The sequence below is a fragment of the Solanum tuberosum genome, unplaced genomic scaffold (assembly GCF_000226075.1).
Source record: "Solanum tuberosum cultivar DM 1-3 516 R44 unplaced genomic scaffold, SolTub_3.0 scf00084, whole genome shotgun sequence".
Taxonomy (NCBI): domain Eukaryota; kingdom Viridiplantae; phylum Streptophyta; class Magnoliopsida; order Solanales; family Solanaceae; genus Solanum; species Solanum tuberosum.
In genome coordinates this window covers 1,860,472-1,886,691 of record NW_006239009.1, presented here as the reverse complement: position 1 = coordinate 1,886,691, position 26,220 = coordinate 1,860,472, and the positions used below count along the sequence as shown (strand labels likewise).

At 39.9% G+C, this 26,220-nt stretch overlaps 1 non-coding gene across 1 annotated transcript; it reads right to left on the bottom strand.

The window, feature by feature from the left end:
* Positions 1–14,052: 14,052 nt before the first annotated feature.
* On the bottom strand, positions 14,053–14,123 carry MIR8001A (microRNA MIR8001a). The gene has a single exon (NR_130372.1). It is a non-coding gene; the product is annotated as a microRNA MIR8001a (primary transcript).
* Positions 14,124–26,220: the final 12,097 nt, after the last annotated feature.

The following is a 26,220-nucleotide window of genomic DNA, read 5'->3' as shown; positions in this document are numbered from 1 at the left end:
TGATTCAGTGGACTACTCTCAACCAGAATAAATAGACTCTCTTAGTTTTGTCAGAAGTATTCAAGCCTAGCCCCATCCTTTGCTTGTTCTTTTGTACCAAAGTTTGGATAAGAGAACAAGGACCGGGCACCAGGCTCTAAGTCACATGGCAGTGTCACTAGTGGTTGCACTTTTCCTATCTTACAAAAGTGTGGGAAGAACCATCCAGGAGAGTGTATGGCCGATAGTGATTTTTGTTTTGATGTGGTAAGATATTTCCAGGTTGGAGAATTTCCCATCGACCTCAGATAAGGGAAAATGTGTTCCTCAGCAGACCCAACCTAAATCCTTAGTAGCTTCAGTAGGTCGTCTTCTTTAATATGGTACCTCATCAAGTGCTACTCTTTGACTATTGCATATCACAACCATTTCATGTCCGTTCTCCCAAGTATGACCTCATAATCTGCATTAGAATCCTCTGATGCACATAGAACATCATTCATAAATCTCCATCCCCACGAGACATCCTTATCTTGGAATCAAAAGGTTGGGTTGGCGTCATCCCAAATGATGGGTAGGAGGGCATAAAACTCCTTCTTCCAGCCTGAGCGTGCAGCAAGGGAGTTTCAACCAGTGTGACCCAACAAACTCTTCTAGTGGAGTGTGGAAAACACTTTCCTTCCCCACCACACCTTGTATAGAAAAGACCATCTCAAAATAAAGATTTGTCCACCTGTATTCAACGTATCTATCCTTACTAGCCTTTTCTATAAAGCTCACAAAATCAATATTCTTGCTAGGACTGGCAGCCATTGAGTTTTAGGATCTGCAAAAAACATCAATAAGTGTATTAGAACTCTTAAACTTGCATAGAAAAAGAATTTTAGAGAAAAATACCACCCTTGGCAGAACTAGAAAGCTATTGCCTCTAGTCTCCTGCTATATAGAATATGAATATATCGATCACAAGAGGTCCTCTCATGGAACCCACCCCCAAACTGTTAGTGTGCCGGAACGTGACACCCGATCTAATGCATGTATATGTGTCGGTACGTGACACCAGATCCAACGTATGTTAGTATGCCAGAAACGTGACATGCTATCCAATGCATATTAGTGTGCTGGAACGTGATACCCGATCCAATGCATGTTAGTGTGCCAGAACGTGACACCCGATCCAATGCATGTTAGTGTGTCGGAATGTGACACCCGATCCATCAGCACAATCTCAATCACATCCATAGCACACATACTTATAGCCATACAATCAAGTATTAGGTTCATGACATGCAATTGTACATATGCAGTCATTTATTAGGTATGATACAGAATATCTCAAATCCCATACATGTACGCATATCACAAAACCATTAACAAGTTTATATCACACAACAGGAATTCCAACCATCACATAACCCTAGTTCACATGATAGGGCATCCTCCTACGCTATAGGTCTGATGTAACACCTAGGAATATACATCTAATCATCTCTTTTTCAGTGCTTAGAAGCCTATGCATGTGTTCTACCATCAATTACCAATATAGTACGTAGTGAGTCACCGATTTATAACTACTCAATTAATAAAACCTAGCCTACCTGGGAACTAAGAATTCGCAGAGGGATTATAGCTCGAAATCTGGTTTTTGCAGGATGGGACAGTTGGTTTGATTGACAATCCACACGTTATCGACATCCTTACGCTAGAAATCTCTTTCTCCTTCTTTCCCAAGCCTAGGGCAGCCTTTTGAGGGTTTGTGGCATGCTCCTCGCCTCTTTTTGGTATTTTTGGAAAAAGGAGAAAATCTAACTTTGCGTTATTTACAATATGTCTCACCCATCCCGCTCTGGCGGCTACTTATCCCTCTAGACCGCCCCACCCTAGTAGCATCAAGCCCGCTCTGGCAGACTAAGGGACCCAGTTTTCCTGATGTTTTTCATTTCCTCATTAACAACGGTTCGGGTCGTTACAATAGATAACAATTTACCCCTCGTTCCTCCCCGAACGACTAGCGAACGGATAAACATGCGCCCTTTATGAAGTACTTCTAAACTAGTGAATCGGTCCATTAAGAACCCACAAAGGATGGTGTTTTTTCAAAGCTAGAGCACGGAAGGTTCTATACTCAAGGGACCTATTAGGGAAATGAAACAACACACGACAATAGAGACACGCTCAAACGCATAGCCTGCCCCGCCAGAGTGGCAGGGTTCCCTCTAAAGCGGGGCTACTGTGGCTGGGACACTCCCGTTGTAGCAGGAGATCAAAAACAGTTTAAGGGGAAAATGGGAATGGTTTCCCAATTTCCTCCTTCTCTACAAAAAACTCCCAAACACTCTCTCAAACGCTTTGCTCCGAACGTCGAATTCAAGGTAATGTTCTTGTTTCTTATGCTCTTTACTTCATTACTTACTTAACTATAATTGCATGACGATAACAGATAAAATATGAGTGGTTTTTGGGGTAGCTTTTCAAAATTAACATAGTTTGCTCGTTTGATAGAAAAACGTAGCATGGGCACTTCCCTTACGTCCCCAACGTCTCCACAACATCTGGGGCATAGGGATTTCGTGAAAATATGGTCGGAACGGTTCCAAAATAGGTGGGGGAAGTTGAAAGGTTTACTTGGTGTAAACTCGGATTCAGACACCATTTAGGGTTATTTCGCTAGAATGATAACATATTTAGGTACTAGGGTACTTTATAGACTTTGATCTGCTGAAATTCTATTGAAAACAAGGTTTTCAGGACAAAGAGGCACCATGATCGCGCCTGAAGTTCATCTCGCTGTCGCGGCCTCCCTCTTCCCGCTCTGGCAGGAGTTGGGCCGAAGTGGTGAGACCTGGGGAAACAGTGGCCTATGTCCTTTTAAAGATAGAAAATTTGTTTTTCGCTTTAACCAGATATTGTCTAATTCCATGGAGTTCTAACGTTTATGCCTTCCTAATTTTTGCAGGCTTATCTAAATGGTTGAATTTCACGAGGAAAATCTACCCTTTAGACGGTTTCCCGATGCTTCTAGTCGGCAAAGGTAGCACGATTACAGAAACAACAAATTTTGTTGTGAGAGGGATTTTCAGCTGCTGAACCTAGAGGATAAATCACCCACCTTTTATAATCGGTTGATGGAGTTCGACTGGGCCCCACTGACAGAGGCTCCGCCCCTGCTGCGCGCTCTAACTGGGTGATGGACTTCTATGTTATCCTCCCCACCGTCCACTGGGATGACCCTCACCCTACCATCCGCATCCGGTGAGTTGACATTCCCCTAAATGCTTTCTATATAAACGATGTGCTCTCGAGGTGCCAGAGGTCCCTCATACAGAGTACGAGGCCAAGCTGAGGGAGATGGATTCGGGCTAGCTAAAGGATAGAATTATGGAGCCTACGCATCGGGACTGGCTCTATTGGGCCACTACGGAGGGCATCACCAGTGCAAACTGGTTACCAGATGCTAAGCGGTGGCTACACTTGGTTACTAGGAGTATCCGCCCGTCGGGCAACTGTACCGACTAAACTTTTCCTTGGGTTGTGGTGGTGGCGTGCGCCATAAAGGGCATTGGACTAAATGTGGGCGCGCATATCATCTAAGAACGGAAGATGTTCTATCAAGGCAACAAGAAGGCCTTCTTCCTATCAGGACTGGTGATAGTGATGTGCAAACGGGCAGGGGTTCCCCTCTTCAACACCGATGAGGTACTTCCTACGGATCCCCCTTTTCACCCTCTTTTTATTAGGTAGGGTTCTACATCTAGGAGCAAGAGTAGGAGGACAAACAGGGCAAACAACAGCCAGGTGGCTACGGAGGCAGATGATGACGGAGGGGAATATGGTGCATGCGACGGCACTCTTACCACCCGGTCCCGTTCCCCACTCTTAGGTTCAAAGGTGGAGGACCTGGCGGCCGTCCGGAGGAGGTTGGGACGTTCCTTTACTAGCACCACTCCGGTTCCACCCAGAACTGCTCTGGAGGTTGAGATTATCCGTCGTGAACTGCGCTAGGAGGGGAGGAAGGGTTTGGAGAGGGATCATTTGATGGTCCGGATGTGGAAGACTTTGAAGGTCATATTCTCTTGTGTTTCCCCCAGACATGAGGTTCCCCGAGTCGATAAAGGAGACTTCCAGCATTTTACCTTTATGCACGAGGCCGTGACTGGTCTGGTACCCCCGGAGGGCCTAGACTCTAATGATGATACCTCATAGTCCTAGGGATCCTGATTTGGTTTTTCGCCCCTCTTGGGCTTGTGTTTGAGCAATACTTTATTTTATCTTTTCACTTTTCCTTACTTTTTGTAAGCACAGGGATGTTGGTTTCTGCTGCTTTTCACAGTTAATATTAATTGCTAACGGTTCATAACGTATTGTTCTTATTAGTGAGTATTGATAGGGTTGCGAGAATTGACCCATGTACGATACATGGTCTACATGTGTGACTAGGGAAAAGAAGGGGAAACAGGGCTGAGATTGTGTCTTACCCTTTCCCGCTCTGGCAAGAGAACTCTCTCTATGGCGGTCTCGGCCAGGCGAGAATAATCCCGCCCCTGCGGCTCAGACAGAAACAGTACCCCAGGTCCACAATTTCCTGGGGTTCTTCCCCTTTCTAAAATTCCCCATTAATACCCAGCCTATAACTAAGCATTTAGGATAATACTCTTAGCTAGGATAGTCGTTGTCGATCCTGAGTAATTCTAACGATACACACTCTAGAACCTATTCTCATTAATTCAATACCACAATCACGCACATCCCCCAAATATGCCCATACACTCACAGGGTTATAGTCGGTCGCAACACAAGTCCAGATTCGTTTTACGAATCACATCGTAGTTTATCCGGACCCTTACACCTAACCCAGTGATGATTCTCTTTTCGATAATAAGTTCACGAAACTCAAGCACTTAAAACTTGCACCGTTTCGAACATATAGGCTAGCATGTTGCACATATCAAAATTCAAACAAGCAATTACTGTGCACATAGTCATATCATAGCATCCAAGCAAATATACCTTTCACATCAAAGTTAGTTCAGACAGCAATAAGCACGCATTCCCAGTTTCAAGCTACAATTCGAAGACAAGTTCAATTACTACTCATTTTGTTCCATAGATTACCATTACTGATCATCCATGCATTTATATAGCCTCTAAGGCCAGATACCAATTGGAACCTTCTTAGTTCCAATTTACTTTGCTTGCGTCCCTTCAGTCGAGACTACGGCGTCCAGTTCACTTTGTTAAGATACCAATTGGAATCGGGAGATACCAATTGGACTTGATTCATACCACAAGCAACAACTCTCATGAAAGGAGAAAAGAGATGGAACAACTTCCTAGAATGCTTCCTAACTTCTTGAAGATTAGATGTGGACGTCAACATACCAATCCACAAGAGTCTAGTCCACACTTGCTCTTGTACTGGGAGACCGATAACCTGGGCTCTAATACCAATTTGTTACGACCCAAGCCACTGGGTTGTATGGGTACCTACTCTAACACCTAAGTACGAAACCCTCAATGCCCAAATAATTAAAAACATGCGGAAGATTAAGAAAACTAGGATAAAAACAACTTCATGGAGATTTTCATAAAATAAGAGTTTAAAACAATTCGAGTTAAGACCTGTAAAGTAATTAACACCCCCACGGATCTAGTCTAAATAGGTACAAGAGCTACTAAGAGTACAAAGTATAACAAAATTATAAATGAAGCAGCTCCCACCACATGGAAGGAAAAATGGAAGTAGTTGGAGATTGCCTTCGTCTTCACCTATGAAACATCACTGACCCTGCAACCAGACTATGCCCAAAAAGGCATAGCAAGAGTAGTATCAGTACAACCACATGTACTGGTAGGCATCATCGGTCAACCCGATGCCCACCTCATAATATAAGAAAATTGACTAGCACGAAACAGGCAATAAGACTGTTCATTCCTCCACCTTTATATTTTCCTGAGACTTAAACATATACTAGTACATTGGACTCTAACCCCTTACTCGATCAATCATTGGTCATAGCTTAACCAGTCTATCTCTTAGAGGAGTTTTTGGACATAACCCCTACCAACTCGGTCAACCACACACGTCACGCCCTTTAATACTTACACATCTCCACTCAACCCTTGACCCCATAATGTGTTATAACAAGGCTTGTTAACTATTTCAATACCCCACTATTAATCTTGACGACATAGCACCACCCCAATTCTTAACGACAATGCACATCACCACCTCTCTAAATAACGAATAATAACACCGGGACCTTTGGTCCCCACTTACCATACCACATCCCGATTTGTGCCTGATCATTCATAGTTTATTTAGATTATTGATATATAACCAATTTCCTTACGACACCCATAGTCCACAAATGTATATATATATATATATATATATAGCACAACCCACTTATCAGTTTGAGAACAACATACATATCCACATTATCAATAACAAGCATATATGAAGATATCGGTCATAAGTGGTCCTCTAATGGAACCCACGCCCAAACTGTTAGTGTGCCGGAACATGACACCCGATCCAATGCATGTATATGTATCGGTACGTGACACCCGATCCAATGTATATTAGTGTGCCAGAACATAACACCCGATCTAATTTATGTTAGTGTGGCAGAACGTGACACCTGATCCAATGCATGTTAGTGTGTCAGAACGTGACACCCGATCCAATGCATGTTAGTGTGCTGGAACGTGACACCCAATCCAGCATCACAATCACAATGACATCCATAACACACATTCTTATAGCCATACAATCAAGTATTAGGTTCATGGCATGCAATTGTACATATTCAGTATTTTATTAGGTATGATCCCTAATATCTTAAATCCAATACATGTATGCATATCACGAAACCATTAACAAGTTTATATCACACAACAGGAATTCCAACCATCACATAACCCTAGTTCACGGGATAGGGATTCTTCCTATGATCTATGTCTGCTGTAACACCTAGGAATATACATATAATCAACTCTTTTTGGTGCATAAAAGCTTAGGGATGAGTTCTACCATCAATTACCAATATACTACGCAGTAAGTCACAGATTTATAACTACTCAATTAATAAAACCTATCCTACCTGGGCGCCAAGCATTCCTAGAGGGATTGTAGATCAAAATCTAGTTTTCGGACGACGGGACGGTGGATTTGACAGGAAATCCACACGCTATCGAGATGCTTACGCTAAAAATCTCTTTCTCCTTCCTTCCCTAGTGTAGGGAAGCCTTTTGAGGGTTTCTAGGGTGTTCCTTGCCTCTTTTTGGTGTTTTTGGAAAAATAAGAAAATCAAAATTCGCATTATTTACGTTATGTCTCTCCCACGTGCTCTTGTGGCCACTAATCCCGCTAGAGCGCCGCCTCCCTAGAGGCATATGGCCCGCTCTGGTGGGCTGAGGGGACTAGTTTTCCTGATGTTTTTTCTTTCCTCATTAACGACGGTTTGGGTCGTTACACTACTACTATATGTACAAATTGGGGCATTAGAACTTCTAAATATTGCCCGAATCTAAGTTTCTAACCTCCCTATTTTAGACCTATGTTTTTCCCTATACCCTGTAACCCTTATGCCCAAAATTTTCTATGAGTGTTTTTAATGTAAGGGATGCATCCATGATTTAAAAAGTTTGCCAAATAAGAACCACATTTTCCAAATTCAAAAAAATCAACTAAAACTCTATTTTATTAAACCAAATTCTAGCATGCAACAATCACTATATATTGAAGTAAGGGAAGCAAGGAAATTGGTTATTACCTTAGCTTTAACGTTCTAATGGAGTGATTGTAATACTCCAAAAAATTTTAAGTTAAGACTCTAATCATTCTTCATTTACTAGTAGGTTCATAAAGGTAAATTCTTTATTGTGGGAATTATTTTGGATATCAAATAAGATCACTAGAAACTCCTAGCATAAAGTTGAGTTGAAAGTTTCCTTACCGATTAAGTTTTGACATAAGATTTTACTTAAGTCAACTTTAAACAACCATGTCTCTTAGAATATAAAGAGTTACATGGGCCATAACCTATCAAATTAAGGGTATTTGAATCCTATTTTCAATGCCAACAATTTCACGTCAATCCAAGTTTTGAGTAAAATATTATGACCATTTTAGTAACCTGATACAGTGTTGTGATGAATTACTGACTGGAAAAGATTAGAAGGGTCGTTTTTGTCTTTTTACCTCTTAGAAAACCCTAAACGAATTTATTGACTAATTAAAGACCCAAAACAATCAGAGTTTCATCTCTTAATCCATCATTCTCTTCTCTCTCAAACCATAAGGAAAAACCGTAAGGAAAAATCAAAGTAGAATACTCCAGTCAATATTCTTTCCATCTTATTCAAGATTCTTCTTCAAGGTAAGTCTTTGATGAGTCCACGATTTGGACTCATTTAGGGCTTAATTTTAATAGATTTAGTGTCCCCAAATGCATATTTTGTACCAATAACTGATGTAAATCCTTGAATTTCAAGTATTTGGATTGAGGAACAAAACATGGACACTAATGAGCAAAAAAGAAGAAGGCAGCTTAAAGGACAAAGAAAACCAGGCTTGAGGATCACCTAATCCATTGGACGAATCGGCGAATCGGCGAATCGTCGAATGGCTGATGTCTCGCCTAATGTTCCAGTGTGTCGAGCCCTGAAGGAGAAAATCAAGTCGCCGGTCGAAAGGAGAAGTCGCCGAGTCACCGAACAATTCTGCAATGTAGTGCCATATCGCCCAAAGTACAAATGCTGAAGATATTGAAGGCCAAAGCAAAAAGGCGATGGAATTGACCAAAGGGCAGATCGCTGAGTGGATCGGCGATCCCGACTTATTGCGCCGAATGGTCCTTCGCATCACATTTTTGGGCGACTATAAATACGTTTTTAAATTCTTAGTTTAGTATCTAACATTCAATAGTTTTGATAACTATTCAGTTTTCAAGGTTGAGAGCTTAGAACTGAGTTTAGAGACAATATTTCCTTAGCTTTGAAGATTTGAAGATTTCCCTTTCTAAGAAATTGGAAGTGGGTGTTGAAGATTCTTCATCTTAGACCTTTGTAAAGACAATATCAATCCTACCAGTTGATGAAAACAAAACTTGGTAACGATTTTTACCTTTTTATGATGTATAGCTAAAACCTCAACTCTTGGTGTGTGATTATGTGATCATGGGTTGATTTAGTTGCTGGGTATTGTTAATTGATAGTGTAAATGTTGTTTAAAATTGATTTCGTTTAGTAATTATCGTTGAAATTAATTGGTTGTAGTTGCAAATACAATCCTAATTTCGTGTTTTTAGCTTGCTCGGGAGAGATATTTTAAAACTAAAATTTCTGAATCGATGGTCTGTGGGTATTTAGGTTGTCATGGGTTCAGCTCCAGAGAGTAAACCCTAAACCCTTTTCCACACATTCAGCTTGAGAGAGTGAATGGACTAAAGTGAAGGTTGTTCTTAATTGTTGCTTATTGGTGTTCGAGAGAAACTAATTTGATTCGGGGTAAATTGTTCGAGAAAAAGTTTACACCCATTAAAGTCTAGCTTATTCACTTATTTACAGCTATTCACTATTAATTGCAATTACCCGATACTCTAGCTTAGCCCATAATCCAATCACATCCCACGAACATGTCTCTATATTCGCATTTTCGTGTTATTTTTTGTTTTAGTTGATAATTGAAACCAAACCCCTCTGATATTTGACACTTGTGTCACCTATAATTTAAACCATACTTTTATTTGTAAATGTTTTTAGCTATGATTGACTTGAGCATATTCTTAATTGCCTATTGATTCTCAATTACGAACCACTCCCTTGGGACTCGACCCCAACTCACTTAGTTGGGTTATATTACTACTGAATGATCGCTGACACTTAGTATTGGATGAAGTGTCTTTGATAGCGTTCACATATATCAAAATGGTGCCGCTGACGGCGAGTGGTGTTATATAAGAATTTTTATTTAAGTTGAATTTTGTTCTTGTTAGTTATAGCTCTACTTACTTAATTCTAGTTTTGCTTTGCTTGCTTGTGTGTTGCTGTTTTGGGCAAAGACTTGGAGCATAGTTGGTAGCAACAGTGGCCAAAATGACTGAGTCTAATCAAGAAATGGAAAAGGACCACTATTTGGCCCCACTATTAACTCAGCTGAACGATTTGGCCAAGAAGATATGAGAGATTGAAGTCTAGTGCAAAAGAAAAGACAGATACATACCCAATCATGAGCGGAGAAAGTCTAAAGACAATGAGAATAGACGTGTCTAGGACACGTTGTTAATCATTATCCAAAAGGTGAATGAGCATGATAGAGTGCTGGAAGAGATGAAGGAGAATGTCGAAGTGCTAAACCAGATGATTGGCTCTCATTCCAGATCTATCCGGCTAATTGAAAACCTCATGGGTCATGTATTGCCTCATCACTATCCGAAACAACAAGAGGGGTTACCTAGTGACACTAAGGTCAACCCCACAGATGAAGTTTGAATGAGGATTTGTGTCGTGCCACAACGTTCACTAAGGCGCTGCTTGGGAGGCAACCCAAGTTTTATTTTATTTCTTTTTAACTTTGCGATAATGGTGTGTTGAATGTCCAGGTCAAAGTGTGGAAAGTAAGTGAAAAGTACAGGTTGGCGAGCAAAAGGTCCAGTCGGTGCATCGCCGAAGAGGTCGGCGAGCACAACTAACGTCGTCGAATGGGCGAGAACTGGACGGATTTTAAAACACCAAAGGTTTAAACTTTCAATTCTTTCACTTTCCCTCACTTTTGAACTTCCCAAACTCACACCTGCACTATTAGTTTCTATATTTTTGCATTTCTAGTAGTATTTTAGTCGTTGATTTGTGCTCGAATTAGGATTACTTTGCCGCCTAGCATTTCTTTCTTTATTTAATCGGCATCAAAGGTTGGTTTTCCAAACCCCGAGTTTATTCTTAGAATTTTGTACTCATTTGCAATTATCTTATCTTGTTGTCGTGTGATGGGTCTCTCTGATAGTGTTAATTTGTTTGAATGCCTGTTTTAATTCGAATGCCTTGCTCGTATTGCTTTTAATGTTGAAATCTCGGAATGTTATGCCTTAAAATTGATTAATTCTTGTGGGGTTGTGCTTGCATGTTGTTGGGTCTAGTTGGGTGAAGTCTAAGTAACCCGTAGTTGTGCCAAATGACGTAATTTTCCCAATGATAGAGCGGGTGACGTCACTCTTAAGGGAAAAAGTCATCAAATGGCCAACGTTGGAAAAACCGGGAGAAGTCTGAGTATCCCGAGGTAATGAGTGTTATGGGTCTTGTTTTAATTTGAGTTTTGCATGCTTTGATTTTGTTTTCGGGGGTTGGGGGGTCGAATTAGAGAAGTTGGGTTGAAAGTAGGCACATTGGGTCGTTTGGCGAGCTGGGTCGAGCATGACGAACCACTCGGCAGTTTGCCAAAAGTCCCCATCTCACCTTTAATTTCATGCTAAACTTGTTGTTTGACTCTGTAACTTTTGGCGAGAAGCTTGAGGTCGCCTAAGGCACTCGGCGACTCGCCGAATGTTTTCTTGATCGCCCTTTGTCTGCACCCCTGTAGCTTAATATGCACTGTAACTTTCTGCGGGCTAATTCTTGCTGGTCGAAAGTTGTCGGCGGTTCACCGAAAAGCCGTAACATCGCTGACATGCCAGAATTTTGAGCCAATCCTTTCGGCGAGCCGGATCTAGCTCGCCAAAGCAATTCGGCGACTCGCCAACCTATTCAACGAGTCTGTCTGCAATTATTTTGTTGTGCTGTTGATTAAAATATTTCTAACTTTTTCCCGATGTTTTGCTGACATGGTCAGGACTAACATTGACATGCCACCTCGGAAAAGAGTACGGGGGGTCACAATAAATGAATGGGGAACAAATCCTCCAAAAAGAGGAAACCAAAAACCTCCAACTGGAGGTCTGAACAGTGGAAAGAGGCTCATATCTGAAAGGGTGACTACTGGTTCCCAGACTACTTTATATGAGCCTGAGGAGGACCAGCATTTGCAGTCCCGAAGGGATGAGATCCGAGCTAGATCTCACCCTGACGCAGCCAGAGCCCCTCCAGCTCCTACATCAGCAGACTTAGTGCCAACTCCGACATTGGATATTTCAGATTTTCAGTTTTGACCTTTGAGCCTAAAGGCAGGCCATTGCAATTAACAACCTCAATTTACCTAATACTTTGCTTATTAGAATGTATAATTCTCTACCACTAACAAGAATTAAGGTTACTCTACACCTCCTGTGGCTCCTGTGCCACCAGTCATCCCTCTCACCAGGCTTCTAAACAGATTGAAAGGTGATGGTTTGCAAACCATCCTCGAGGAGAAGTTGCCCTCGACAGAAGGACTGGAGGGCAAGTACACAAATGTGAGGGACACCCTCTATTTACACAGATTTGAGCAGTTCACCAGGCCCCGAGGCCTCTATATTCCTTCATGGGTTGGGGAGTTCTATACAACTTATGGTGACCTAGTTCCAAAAAGCAAGAAGAAGGCCAGGGAGTTCAGACTGGTTAAGTTGGTTGTGGTCCGGGGTAAGGAAGTTGAATGCAATAATGAGTACATCAACGCCATAATTGACTGGGGATATGTCTTTGACTACCCCAACCTGACTACTGCCACATCTTCATTAGATGAGCTTAAGGAATGGCTGGCACCACTCATTTCAGACACCACCTTGAGGTGGATAGAGGTTTGTGTCCCGATTGAGAAGAGGTACTTGAGTGTAGCTACACGTTATTGGTTTGGATTCATCAGTAGCTCTATTATGCCTTCCTAGAATGAGTTTATTCTTCGTCAACCTAAGGCGGCCTGCCTTGGGTCAATTATTTCTATGAAGAGCATCGACTTGGGACTCATCATTGAGCAAGAGATGTTCATGAGGGCCAAGCAGAGACAAACCTCCTTTCCATTCTCGGTCCTCATCACGAAGTTGTGTCGGCGTGGTGGAGTACCCCGGGATGCTGCTAGAGATTTTGATTTTACCCCGTCCTCCTCCAGTGACTTCCGGCATATTGAGGCCGAGTATACTAGAGCGGAGGCTGACAGGAGGAAGGAAACTCTGGTGGACACATCTCCAAGGTGGATATAGATTCAATACCTGCAGAGGCATCTTCACCTACTCCGGCCTCCGGGCTTTCAGGTACTTTTTCACAGGTTCTGGGTACCTCCATCTCATCCAAGCCAGCCAAGATTACTCAGGCGATGATCCTGAAGATGGGGCATCTAGCCCATTCAGCTGACGTGAGGGCGACCAGACTAGAGAGATCTGTTCCATGGATGATTGAGGCCTATATTTTGGCTGCACTGACCCCCCTTCAGACTTCTATTGACACTCTCACCATGAGAGTTAAGGCTTGTGAGAGTAGGCAGAGGGAGACCTCCGAGGTGACGGCTTTGAAAGACGAAGTAGCTTATCTGAGGAAGGATGTAGACTATCTAAAGTGTACATACTTCACTTCATTACGGGAGGTTGTAGACGATTTGGACACTCCTAAGATTCCTCTGTCTACCACCAGAGATGTGCATAGGGATGAGGCAGCAATTGATGAGTCAGATGCCGAGACCGATGAAGAGCTGATTGAGATCAGGGAGGAGAGCATGTATGAAGCCTTGCCGGATCTTGAGGAGACCATTGTGGAGTCAGTGATCCAGACATTACTGACAGAGGAATCCATGGGTGGATCCAATGGAGCTGGTTTTTCTGAGGTGACTCCGGGTACTGATGCCCAAGTCCAGATTGATGCATCGGGCACTGATGCAGATGGAGTGACTGAGTAGACAGGATCCCTTCTTTACCTCCCTCTCTATCTTACTTTGTTTTGCTTGTTGGATATTTTTGTTTGCATTCGAGGACAAATGATTTTTATTTGTGGTGGGGTGAGGCCCATCTTTTGTGTGACCTTTTGTGAATATTGGTTTTGTTAATATACCTGGGTTGTGAAAATATAAATGTGTTTTACACTGCTTTTGTGGATGATTGAGCTTATGGCTCCTTGTTTTAAATGATAAATGATATTTGGACACTACAAGAAAACTGTGAAATACATAGGAATTTTTCTAGGAATTAGTATGAAAATTTGCAGGAAAATAAATTTCCTGCGAATTTTCATACTAATCCCCAGGAAAATCCCAATGTTATTCACATTTTTTTGTAGTGGGACCCTTCCAAAAAAAAAATTGCCACCTCTTGTTTGTGTAAAATGTGGTTGTTCTCTTTCAAATTTAAGTATCGGTTTTGATCAATACCGATGACTTGAATAGTGCTCATAATCGAACAAAAATGAATGTGCAGCTACGATGAGGCCAAATGAAGTTGCATAGACAATATGTTAACTCTCTGCATCTCGTTGTGACTAGCCAAGTATCGAATTGAGTCTCCTGTTATGAGCATTGCACACTAGCGAAAGTATGGAGTCTTGTTTGACATTTGTGTTTATCCCTTATGTGATGAGCTTATCGTGAACCATGTGTGATGACACCTAGAATTTGCCCCGTTGGTCTAGTTGACGAAGTGATGCAATCTCTTGATATGATCTTTGGAACTTTGAAGAGTGTGAAGCAAATTGATATTATACCTCTTTTGTGGCCTACCCTGTGAGTGTGTGAACCCTTTTTGAACACCCCTTGAGCCTTAACCTTTTTCTTGGAAGAAACTTGATAAAATTGTGAACTTTCTTGATCCATTACCCATAATCGTCATGATTTGTGGTTTGTTTGAATAGACAACATAGGCCAAAAGCCTAAGTTGGGAGTGTGGTGAAAAGAGAAGGTAAATCAAGAAGTGCAAGAAAGTCCCCTTTGACCCATGGTTTTGTGAAAAAAATGGAACCCACCTCCAGACAAAAAAAAAGTTGAGAAAAAGAAGAAAAGAATTAAAAAGAAAAAGAATGAAATAGTTGTGGAATAAATTTGTGAAAATACAAAGAAAATGGGGTTTCCAACAATCCATGGAAAGTGAATAATGGGATGACTTTTGAGCACGAATGAGAATGAAGAAGAAAAGGAAAGGAAGTGTTGCTCACATCACATTTCATGAGGATTACAGCCACTGAGCCTAACTGAATATACCCTTGCACTAAGCCCCATTACAAGCCTTGAAAAGACAGTTTTGATCTTGAGTGAGGTGAAGCAAGTATTGATTGGAAAATACGGGCAAACCTATGGGTGAAATTATGCATTATGTTCATCTTTGTGAGTGTGAGCGTTGCATTTGATTCCGGATCTTTAATTTATGAACCATTGTGTGTGAATATAGAATCATTTTTTGTGTGAGGGCATTTGAGTACCTTTGTTGAGCTTGAACTTGCATTTGAAGCAAGTATTGTGAGCTTGAGATTCTTTGACAATGGTGAATCACAACTTGAGTCTTTGAGTGCATAATTGATCTTTGCATAAGTAAGTTGAGTCTTCTTATGTGCATTCATGCTTGAGTCTTGTGTAGCACTGTTTGAAGACATCCTTTTTGAGTTGCTGAACTTGAGTTTTACCTGAGGACAAGCAAAAGTTTAAGTTGGGGGTGTTGATGAGTCCACAATTTGGACTCATTTAGGGGTTTATTTTAATATATTTAGTGTCCCCAAATGCATATTTTGTTCCAATAACTGATGTAAATCCTTGAATTTCAGGTATTTGGATTGAGGAACAAAGCATGGACACTAATGAACAAAAACGAACAAGGCAGCTGAAAGGATGAAGAAAAGAATGCATGAGGATCGCCTAATCCATTGGGCGAATCACCGAATGGCTGATGTCTCCCCTAATGTCCAGTGTACCAAGCCCTGAAGAAGAAAATCAAGTTGACGGTCGAAAGGAGCAGTCAGCGAGTCGCCGAACGATTGCGCGATGTAGTGCCATATCGCCCAAAGTACAAAACATAAAGATACTGAAGGCCAAAGCAAAAAGGTGATGAAATTGACCAAAGGGCGGATCACCGAGTGGATCGGCGATCCGGACTTATTACGCTGAATGGTCCTTCGCAGCACATTTTTGGGCGACTATAAAAACGTTTTAAAATCCTTAGTTTAGTATCTAACATTCAATAGTTTTCATTATTATTCAGTTTTCAAGGTGAGAGCTTAGAACTGAATTTAGAGATAATATTTCCTTAGCTTTGAAGATTTGAAGATTTCCATTTCTGAGAAATTGGAAGTGGGTGTTGAAGATTCTTCATCTTAGACCTTTGTAAAGACAATATCAATCCTACCCAGTTGATGGAAACACAACTTGGTAACGATTTTTACCTTTTTATGATGTCTAGCTACAACCCCAACTCTTGGGGTGTGATTATGTGATTATGAGTTGATTTAGCTGTTGGGTATTGTTAATTGATAGTATCAATGTTGTTTACAAGTGATTTCGTTCAGTAATTGTGGTTGAAATTAATGTGTTGTAATTGCTAATCCAATCCTAACTTCATGTTTTTGGCTTGCTCGAGAGAGAGGTTTGAAAACCAAAATTTCTGAATCGATTGTTTGTAAGTATTGAGTTGTCATGGATTCAGCTCGACAGAGTAAACCCTAAACCCTTTTACACACATTCATTTCGAGAGAGTGAATGGACTAAAGCGGAGGCTGTTCTTAATTGTTGCTTAATGGTGCTCGAGAGAAACCAATTTGATTCGGGTTAAATTGTTCGAGAGAAAGTTTACTCCCATTAAAGTATAGCTTATTCACTGATTTACAGCTATTCACTATTAATTGCAATTACCCGATTGTCTACCTTAGCCCATAATCCAATCACATCCCAAGAACCCGTCTCTATATTGGTATTTTCATGTTATTTGTTGTTTTAGTTGAAAATTGAAACCAACCCCCTCTGATATTTTACACTTGTGTCACCTAGATATTAAACCATGCTTTTATTCGTAAGTATTTTTAGCTATGATTGACTTGAGCATATTATTACTTGCCTATTGATTCTCAATTATGAACCACTCCCTTGGGACTAGACCCGAACTCACTTAGTTGGGTTATATTACTATTGAGCAATCGCTGACACTTAGTATTGGATGAAGTGTCTTTGATAGCATTCACATTTATCAGTCTTTCTCCAAATATTACATTCTTTCCAACTCAAATTCCTCAATACGATTATGAATCACTAATGAAAATCATAAATCTTGGCCATAATGATTTCAAGAAACTTATTCAAGAATCTCAATATAGGTTTTCTTGATTGTTTAACTTCAAACTAGGGTTTGAAGGCTTCTAATAAAGTTCTTCTTCAAGATTCTTGAAGAACCTTATTCTTTCAGGTATGTAAGGCTATCATAGTGTTGGACTAGTTCGTCCTCACACCCTACATATTCTTTCAAATCAGTAAAAAAGTAATCTAAGATTTTTCCCCTATATTTGAGTATTCTTGATATGAGTTTATTTTGAGTTCTCGAGTTCCTATTTCTATTTGAAATTCTACTCCTAATTATTGAATTGCTATATGTTATGAATTAACAATCCTGAGTTGAGTTGTTCATGCCCATATTTCCATATGAACCCTGTGAATTGAGTTATAAATTTTGAGAAGTTTTTTAAAGCCAACACTTAAGTTTTAAACTGGGTTTTTTGAGGAAGTAAAGATTAGTTTTTAGAAAGAATTGTATTCATGAGTTTCAATATGGTTATTGAGGTCCTGAAGTTGAGTTATTCATGCCCATATTCTGCGTAACCTTACGAATTTAGTTATAAGTCTAGAGAGTCTTTGAAAGTAAATTATTGTTTTTCAAACTGAGTTTTGAGAAAAAGTTTAAAGGTTCTATTTCATAAAGACTTAAGAGTTTCTAATGTTATTTTATCCATATATATATTCATATACATATGTACTTGTGTTAATTATTGGTCTTGAAAGATAAGATCATAAATGTATCTTTATAAGAAGGTAAACATGTCTCATGTTTTTAAAAGTATTTCAAGTAATGTAAGAAGTCCATTCTTTGTAATGGGTGAATTGGCACAAAGTTATATTAATTATTTTGGGAGTAGTATCGAGCTCCGAGTTGTGTTAGAGTGTTTTATAACTCAGAAGTCCCACAAAACTACATAGCTAGCGTAGGATAGGATTATTGATTCTTCATGCGACTCTTCACTACCTCTAAGAAGGCAAATAGTTGGATCTGTAGTCACGATATCATCTTATACCCCCGGCAAGGTATAGGATGGGCACTTGCAACGTGCGCTGGAACATTTGGTTGTCGGTTAGAGAAAATCGCCACAAGTAAACTATATTATTTTCAGGTTGCTTTCATTATATATTTTATTGTAAAGCTTAAATGGTTTTGACTTCATGTTCATGTATTAATTCAATTGAGTTGCTTTCAATCATTCAGTTCAGTTATTTTTTTAACTCAACCATATTACATACTCGTACATTCCATGTACTGATGTCATTCGACCTGCAGCCTTTTATGGTGCAGATATAGGTGTTCATGATTATCAATAGGTGCTTCGTTGAGATCACTCTACACTCTAATTAGCTTTGGTGAGCCTCATTGTATTTCAGAGGACTTCACAGTTACTTTCCAATTAGTAGTTTTGAGGTGTCGTGGGTCTTGTCCTGACATCCTTCCATAATAGTAGAGGCTTCATAGATAGACAATTTCAGAGGTTTTATTTTAAAACTTATGTTCACACTTAGTATATTCTGTTCAGTTTTGAGATTCAGTTTTTAAACGTTTCTTTCAAATTAATGCTTATGTATAGTCTTCCGCTTGTGGTCAGCTAAGATGAGGGTTCTCTTGGAAACTAGGAATGGTTCTCGAGTGTCATCCACGTCCAGGGTGTAGGCTCGGGTCGTGACAAACTTCGTAGTAGAGCACAAAGTTCAAGTGTCTAAGGTTGTCTATGAATCCGTGACTAGTAGGATCTTATTTATGGTTGTGAGGGCCCACTTCTATAAATGACGGACTACAGACATTTAGGAATATTTTCCCTTCTTTCATACTCTAAATCGTGCAGTAGAGTTGTGTCATGAAGAACCTATTCAAAATACATGCATTTTTTAGATTCATTCGACTATCCCCCATACTCAAGGTAGTTGAAAACAAAAGTCAGTTCACTATCGATGAGTTACTCTCAACAAAAGTCTTGAGAAAGTCATGAGACTAAAGAAGGTCTTAAGAAAATCCCATGAGTGAGCTTAAGTGTTGAGATTCGAAAGAATGTACTCTTATTCATATGATCGTGCGTTCGTGCTAAAAGTGAGATGTACTCCAAGACATTGTTCTCTAAACCTTGATTCGGTTAAGACCCTCATGAGGAATTGTGTCTTAGAGCTTGGGTTGTATTTTCACTCGAAAGATAGTATGAGTTTTGATGTTATAATCCAGTAGTAGAAGTGCCCAGAGTTAGAGGAAATCATGCAGAGGTATAGTAATCTAAGAAAGAGAGACAATGATGAGGCAAGATATGTTATTATAGTCATGCACCCAGTAAGTTATTAAATATGAGGTTTCCCTTATGGATAGAGTTCATGATAGGAGGTTGAGTAAGAGTTACTAATTAGGATGAGATATGGTATATTTTAACTATAAATGAGGTTATGATGATGTGTCATTGTGTTGTTAACGACCAAAGTGTAGGTGCTTGATACAAAGTAGGAGTATTCATGAGGTGATACATCTAAGCTAGGCTTATGATTTTTGAGGGAGAGCCCATAATATTCAAAGTGTTATAGAACTAATTAGGCAATGACGTATAGTCAATGAGTAAATAGTACTTTAGTTGTGAAGTGGAATGTTGCAGTAATATGTAAGGATGTAGACTGAGATATAAAGATTGACTATTTGTCATGTCTTAGTGGGCGATTGTTTCTTAACTGTATCTAGTAGTTGTAAGTTAGTATAGTAAGCGAGAAATCATATTAATAACTAAAATTAGTAATAAATATTAATCTTGAATTTGAGATGAGCGTTATGATCAAAAGAATGGCAACATGAGGGTGATGATGTTAGTCTGGAGATCTGATCTTGAAAACTTGACATAGAGTAGGTCAGGAATTGAGTTGTTAGTTGCAATGAACATGAGTGGTACAAGTGAGAGATCCTAACTTTTAGATAAGGACAGTGAGGTGTGGCTAAGTCGTGAGAGTAACAAGAAGCATTAAAAGGTGTACCAAGATTTTATTTAATCATACGAGGTTCCAATTAAGTTAATGATTTTCTATGTGTGCCTAGATAGTATATTTGAGCTATCAATGTGGAATAGGCTGAGGTAAGCATTATTTTTCCCTTAAAGAGTTAGATGAAGCTTCCTTATAAGCCAATGAGAAGAGGTTAATAGAAGCATCTTAGAAGAGGTCCTAGAAATAGTCTTAGTACCTGCTTATGAAGAGTTCTGTAGCCATGAGATATGTCTTTCTGAATATTAAAGGGAATTTAGACTGGTGTAGAGATGAGGGAATAGGTCCATTGTTTTCAAGTGTCAGTTTTAGACCTAAGGGTGGATGATAAGATGATAAATCAAGTCAAGTATTAAGAATGAGATAGTTATGTCTTCCGAAAGAGTTGTAGAGGTACATCAATCAATTCATACTTTAGCGTATTCCTTAAAGTTAAGTCATTTCAACATCATAATGATGTTTCTTATATCATAATTGTGTTCATGACCTATGCTCATACACTTTAGAGAGATTCACATCTACGCTCAGTTTCCAGAATGAGGGGAAAAACCTTTAGCTTATTGATCTCAATCTTACTCCATAAAGTTATGGATATCAACCTAATGATATGAACTTATTCATATAAGCACTCATGTCTCATAGTACGCTCAGTCTTGCAATGTAACGACCTAATTCCGTCGTTAGACAAAAGCCAATGGGGAAAAGAATCGGGGACAGAAAACTTTTTGGTCGTAACTTGGGATTTCCTAGCCTAGTTCTAGCAATGTAACGACCTGATTCCATCGTTAGAGAAAAGCCAATGGGGAAAGAATTGGGGTCAGAAAACTTTTTGGTAGTAACTTGGGATTTCCTAGCCTAGTCGAGATTTGGATGAAATCGGAATCAGTAAGATCTAGAAAAATCTAGTAGCAACTGGGTGATCTAATTATGATTTTGATCACATGAGTAGATAGCTAAGACGTTAAGAAATCTGTACAACTTTACAGAATTGAATTCGGGTGAGTAGACATTTCTGAATCGATCTTAGCGTGAACAGGATTTTCTGAGCATCATTGGTTAAAGGTGTGTTGTGAATTGGGGGTCTTAGAATTATCAAAATAGCTCATTGTTTAATGCAAGCCGCTTTGGCGTTGGGTTTTGTCTCTCTGGTAAGGCCGTTGTAGCAGGGTGAGGGTCGTTATGGCGGGCTAGGCGCAACTTAAAGTCATAAAAAAACCCTAAATGACTTTATTCTGCACTTTTCAATTTTTAGAGCTAAGGAACAAACAACAGGCGACTCTTGACAGTTTACCACCATTCTTGATGCTAAAGGTAAGCTTTTCACTCCCCGAATCCATTTTTCGATCCGTAGAACGTAATAAAATGGGTATTTATCGATGGGGGAGGGTTTTGATCTAGATTCTATGGTGGAAACAACCCTATTTTGGATACTTGGGATCATGGGTATGATTTAGCGTTCATAAAATTGTTAGTAATTCGGGTAATTAGTGATTGTTTAAAGATTCATGTGTTATTATGATTGTTTTTAGACCACGAACAAGCGGGAAGAATACAGAAAGGGAAGATTCAAGTGCCTTAGGGGGTTCAATCTTGGATTTGAGGTAGGTGATGGTTATGATTTCATGTTGGTGTGATATATGTCGGTAATTGCTCATTATAATGCATGTATGTATGCGAATGTTGCATTATTGATCACCATAATCATAAATGAGGATAATTGAATAATTGTATGCCATGAATCACCTTTTGTTGTATGATTATGAGAATATACATTGTGATTGTGATTGTGATTGTGATTGTGATTGTGGTTTGTTGAATGGATCGGTTGCCACGTTCCGACATAAACATGGGATCGGTTGCCACGTTACGGCATAAGGATGGGATCGGTTGCCACGTTCCGGTATAAATATGGGATTGGTTGCCACGTTCTGACATAAACATTGGATCGGCTACCACGTTTCGATATGCTAACAATTTAGGTGTGGGTTCCATGAGAGGACCATTGAATTAGGTTCCATGAGAAGACCATTGAATTATGTTGTGTATCTACTTGTGATGATTACGTTCGTATCTAATGATGATTAATATTAGAAGACTGTATGTTGCTCTAAATTGATAACCAATGTGTATTATTGACAACATGTGATGCTACATTGATCCTGAAAAGATGAGTAATATTGTATATGTTTGGTATATGCCTGTTTTATATGTTGTGGTTACTTGCATGTGTTTCACTTATTGGGATAGCCACGTGATCCTTCCAGTGCATTGTGCTTGTGTACTGATACTGCACTTGCTCTTTCTTTTTTGAGTACTGGGCATCTTCAGGTGGCTATTGATAGACCTCAACTAGGTGACTATTCAGCGTGACCGGATTCATGGGTGAGCCAGTTCTTTCAGGCTGCCATGGATATTTCTTGTTTAAGTCCACTCTTTTTTTAGTCAGACTATTTGTTTAAGGTGTTGTTTAGTTTTGGGGTTGTACCCCTTGTTGTTAGACTTGTCGTTAGTAGAGTTTTGGTACAATGACTTTCAGGTTCTAAGGGTTAAGACTTCTGCATTAGTTTGGTTAAGTTATTTGTTTAAACCTTTGGAGTTTAAGGGAACTCTATATAATTTCTACATTTAAACCTGTTTCAGTATCTTTAAATGCATAGTATTTGGTTAGGTTGTTAGATTTGGGTTGTAGTAATGGTTCTCCCACCGGAGGGTTAGTGTGGGTGCCAATCACGACGGTCTGGGTCGTGCCAAAGTTGGTATCAGAGCCTAGGTTCGTTGATTTCCTTGTACCAAAACGAGTCTAGTAGAGTCTTGCGGAATGATACGAAGACGTCCGTACTTTTCTTCAAGAGGGTATAGGACTTTAGGAAAAACTCACTTCTTTCTACTCCTTCGTGCTATGACTTGAATCCAATTGGTATCTGGGTGGTACAAATTGGTATGTTTTCGTTTTCACTCTATGGTTTGAACTAGAGCAACAAAAGTGGTAACACCATCACTAGCAAGAGAGGATGTGTATAGACTACCGACAGTTGAATAGGGTCACCATTCAGAACAAGTATCCATTGCCTCGGATAGATGAACTTTTTTACCAAATACAAGGTGCATCGGTTTTTTATAAGATTGATTTAAGGTCAGGTTACCATCATTTAAAGGTTGAGGCAGTTAAGAATTGGGTTCGACCAAGTTCTGTGATTGAAATTAGCAGTTTTGTGGGGCTCGCTAGCTACTATTGTCTCTTGTGGTATAAGTTGAGTCCAATTGGTATCTCTCGATTCCAATTGGTATCTCAACAATGTGAACTAGACGTCGTAGTCCCGACTGAAGGGACACAACAAGTTAATTGGAACTGAGAAGGTTCCAATTGGTATCTGGCCTTAGGGACCGTATAAGGCATGGCTGATGGTCGTTTATGGAACGAACTAATTAAAGAAATTGGACTTGTCTGCGAGTTGTAACTTGGAACGGTGAATGTGTGCTTCTAGTTGTCGGAAATTAACTATGAATGTGAAGGAGGTATTACTTGAAAGCTTTGATATAATTATGTGCCCAGTATTGCTTGTCTGAATGTTGATATGTGCAATGTGCTGGCCTAAATGTTGAAATTGTGCCAGTTGTAACCGATTGAGTGTCGTGGAACTTGTTGTGAAAAGAAAGTCATCACGAGATTAGGTGCAAAGGTCTAGATAAATTACGATGTGGTTCGTAAGCGAGAAATTTGGACGTGCGTTGCGACCAACTGATAACCGTGTGAGAGTCTGGGTGTATCCTGCGGATATGTGTGTGGTAGTGTTGAAACGATGTAAAAGGATTCTAAAGTGCATACTTCGTTGGGTTGACTGGGGGTAGACAATGATTGTCCTAGCTAAAGGGGTTTTCTCAAAAACTGCATGTGTTATAGCTGGGAACCTTTGGGGGAAATTAGGAAAGAAAAGAACCCAAAAAAATTGTTGGTAGGGATTATGTTTCCGTTATGGCTGCTGGGGCGGGATTTTCCCGCCAAAGAGAGACCGCCAGTGCTGGATTTCTCCCGCCAGAGCGGGATACGGTAAGACAGAATCGTAGCCCTCTCTCTCCTATTTTCCCTAGTCACAATTATGGACCCCAAATCGTACTCAAACTAACCGCCGCGATCGAAGTTAGTGTTCAGTAATCGAATATAAGTTATAATGTGTGCTAAAATTGTGGAGAACCTGGGCATATGAGCAGGAAATCAGCGAGGTCGTGGAGGCCGGGGAAATGGTAATGCAGGTAGAGAAGTAGTGCAACCAGGTGAGGAGGTTGCCCGTCAAGATGACATGGATTAGTTATATGCTTTTTCGGGCAAGACCGAGTTTGAGGTGTGTGATGCAGTGGTCACTAGTGCTACTCTTGTCTGTGCCCGGGTGGATATTGTTTTGTGTGATCTGGGTTCTACTTATTCGTACATGTTAGTTCAATTTCCTTGGGATTTGATGTGGTTTGTGATATACTTGATTCCCCCCATCCATGTTTCTACCCCAGTTGAAGAGTCAGTCATAGTCACCCTTGTATATCATGTTTGTCCTGTTGTGTTTAGGGATTTTCAGACTTGGGTTGATTTGGTTATGCTGGATATGACTGACTTGATATAATCTTAGGCATGACTTGGTTGTCCCCCCTATTATACCGGGCTTGATTGTAATACTAAGTCGGTAACTCTAGAGATCCCCGGTAGGGAAATATTAGAGTGGGAAGAGGTGTACATGCCTAAGCTAGCTAAGATCATATCCTCCATTCGGGCAAGAAAACTGGTAGGGCAGGGTTATTTGGCTTATTTGGCTCATGTTTGGGATATTGAGGTTGAGTATCCCACAATTGAGTATGTTCCTGTGGTGTCTGAGTTTAAGGAAGTGTTTCCTACGGATTTGTCGGGTATGCCTCCGGATAGAGATTTAGATTTCTACATTGACTTGGAAACTAACATTCACCCCATTTCCATCCCTCCGTATTGTATGGCTCCGGCAGAATTAAGAGAGCTTAAGGCTCGAATCCAAGGGCTTCTTGATAAAGGTTTCATCTTTCCTACTGCTTCCCCGTGGGGTGCTCCTGTCTTATTTGTTAAGAAGAAGGAGGGTAGTTTGAGGAGTGGTGATTTTATCTTAAGCCATAAAGGGGTGGATTGATACTGGAATGACAAGCTTATGGATAAGGAAGGTACTAATGAGTATACTTGGGTGAAGGAAATTGAAGTATTTTAGTAAGAAATGGTGTATAAATTGGGTTAGTCCTCTGAATTTGATGCGTAAACCTGAGTTTGAGGTGTCGTGTTGATGAAAAGGTTGACTTCGTAGTGTTAGTGAAGGATGACAGAGTGTAATGGTAATAAGAATCGTAATGGATTGTGATGGGATGCAACTATATAATAAGATTGTTGGTCAAGCGAATTTTGTTTAGTAATTACGACTTGCGAGTACCTAAGGTTGTGGTTTTCTAATATTTGGTAAGTAACATGGTTTTATGGAAAGTTATAAGAGATGGTAGGACACCACTCGAATAGAATGTTAAAGAGCTAGATTTATAATAAAGGAAAAAATAGTGGGATGTAGTACAACCTTTAGAGAGAGGCTAGAGCAAGAATATTTTATTTGATTGCAAAGGCTAAAGAGATATCTTTAGAGGGGTACAAAATTGGGTTCAGAGACGCGTGATTTCATTGTTTTGTTGTGGCTATAGTAATAGTGTCATGGGTCCATCAGATGGATTAGAAACTATTAAAAAGACTTGAGAAAGGATTGTGCAGACATTAGCTTGAGCATGATGATAAGTGCTTGTTTTTGTTTTTGAGTTTAGTAATGGGTACGATTGGATTGTTAGCGAAAGATATTGTAAGATCAATGGAGATGCGATCAATGATAAACGAAGATCCATGATTTCATAAAAATCTTCAAGGTATAAGCTAATGTTGATAGAGAAAGGGATTTTGTTATACGATGGAAATTACAATTCAGATTTTTCATTGTAAGTCTACGTTCGTGGTGATGTATTTTGTCAAGGTATGAATTGGCAAGGTGATAAATGATCAATTGTATCCGGTTTTGAGCATTTGAAGGAACTTACACCTGGGTTGAGTCGTAAAGTTTATTACTATT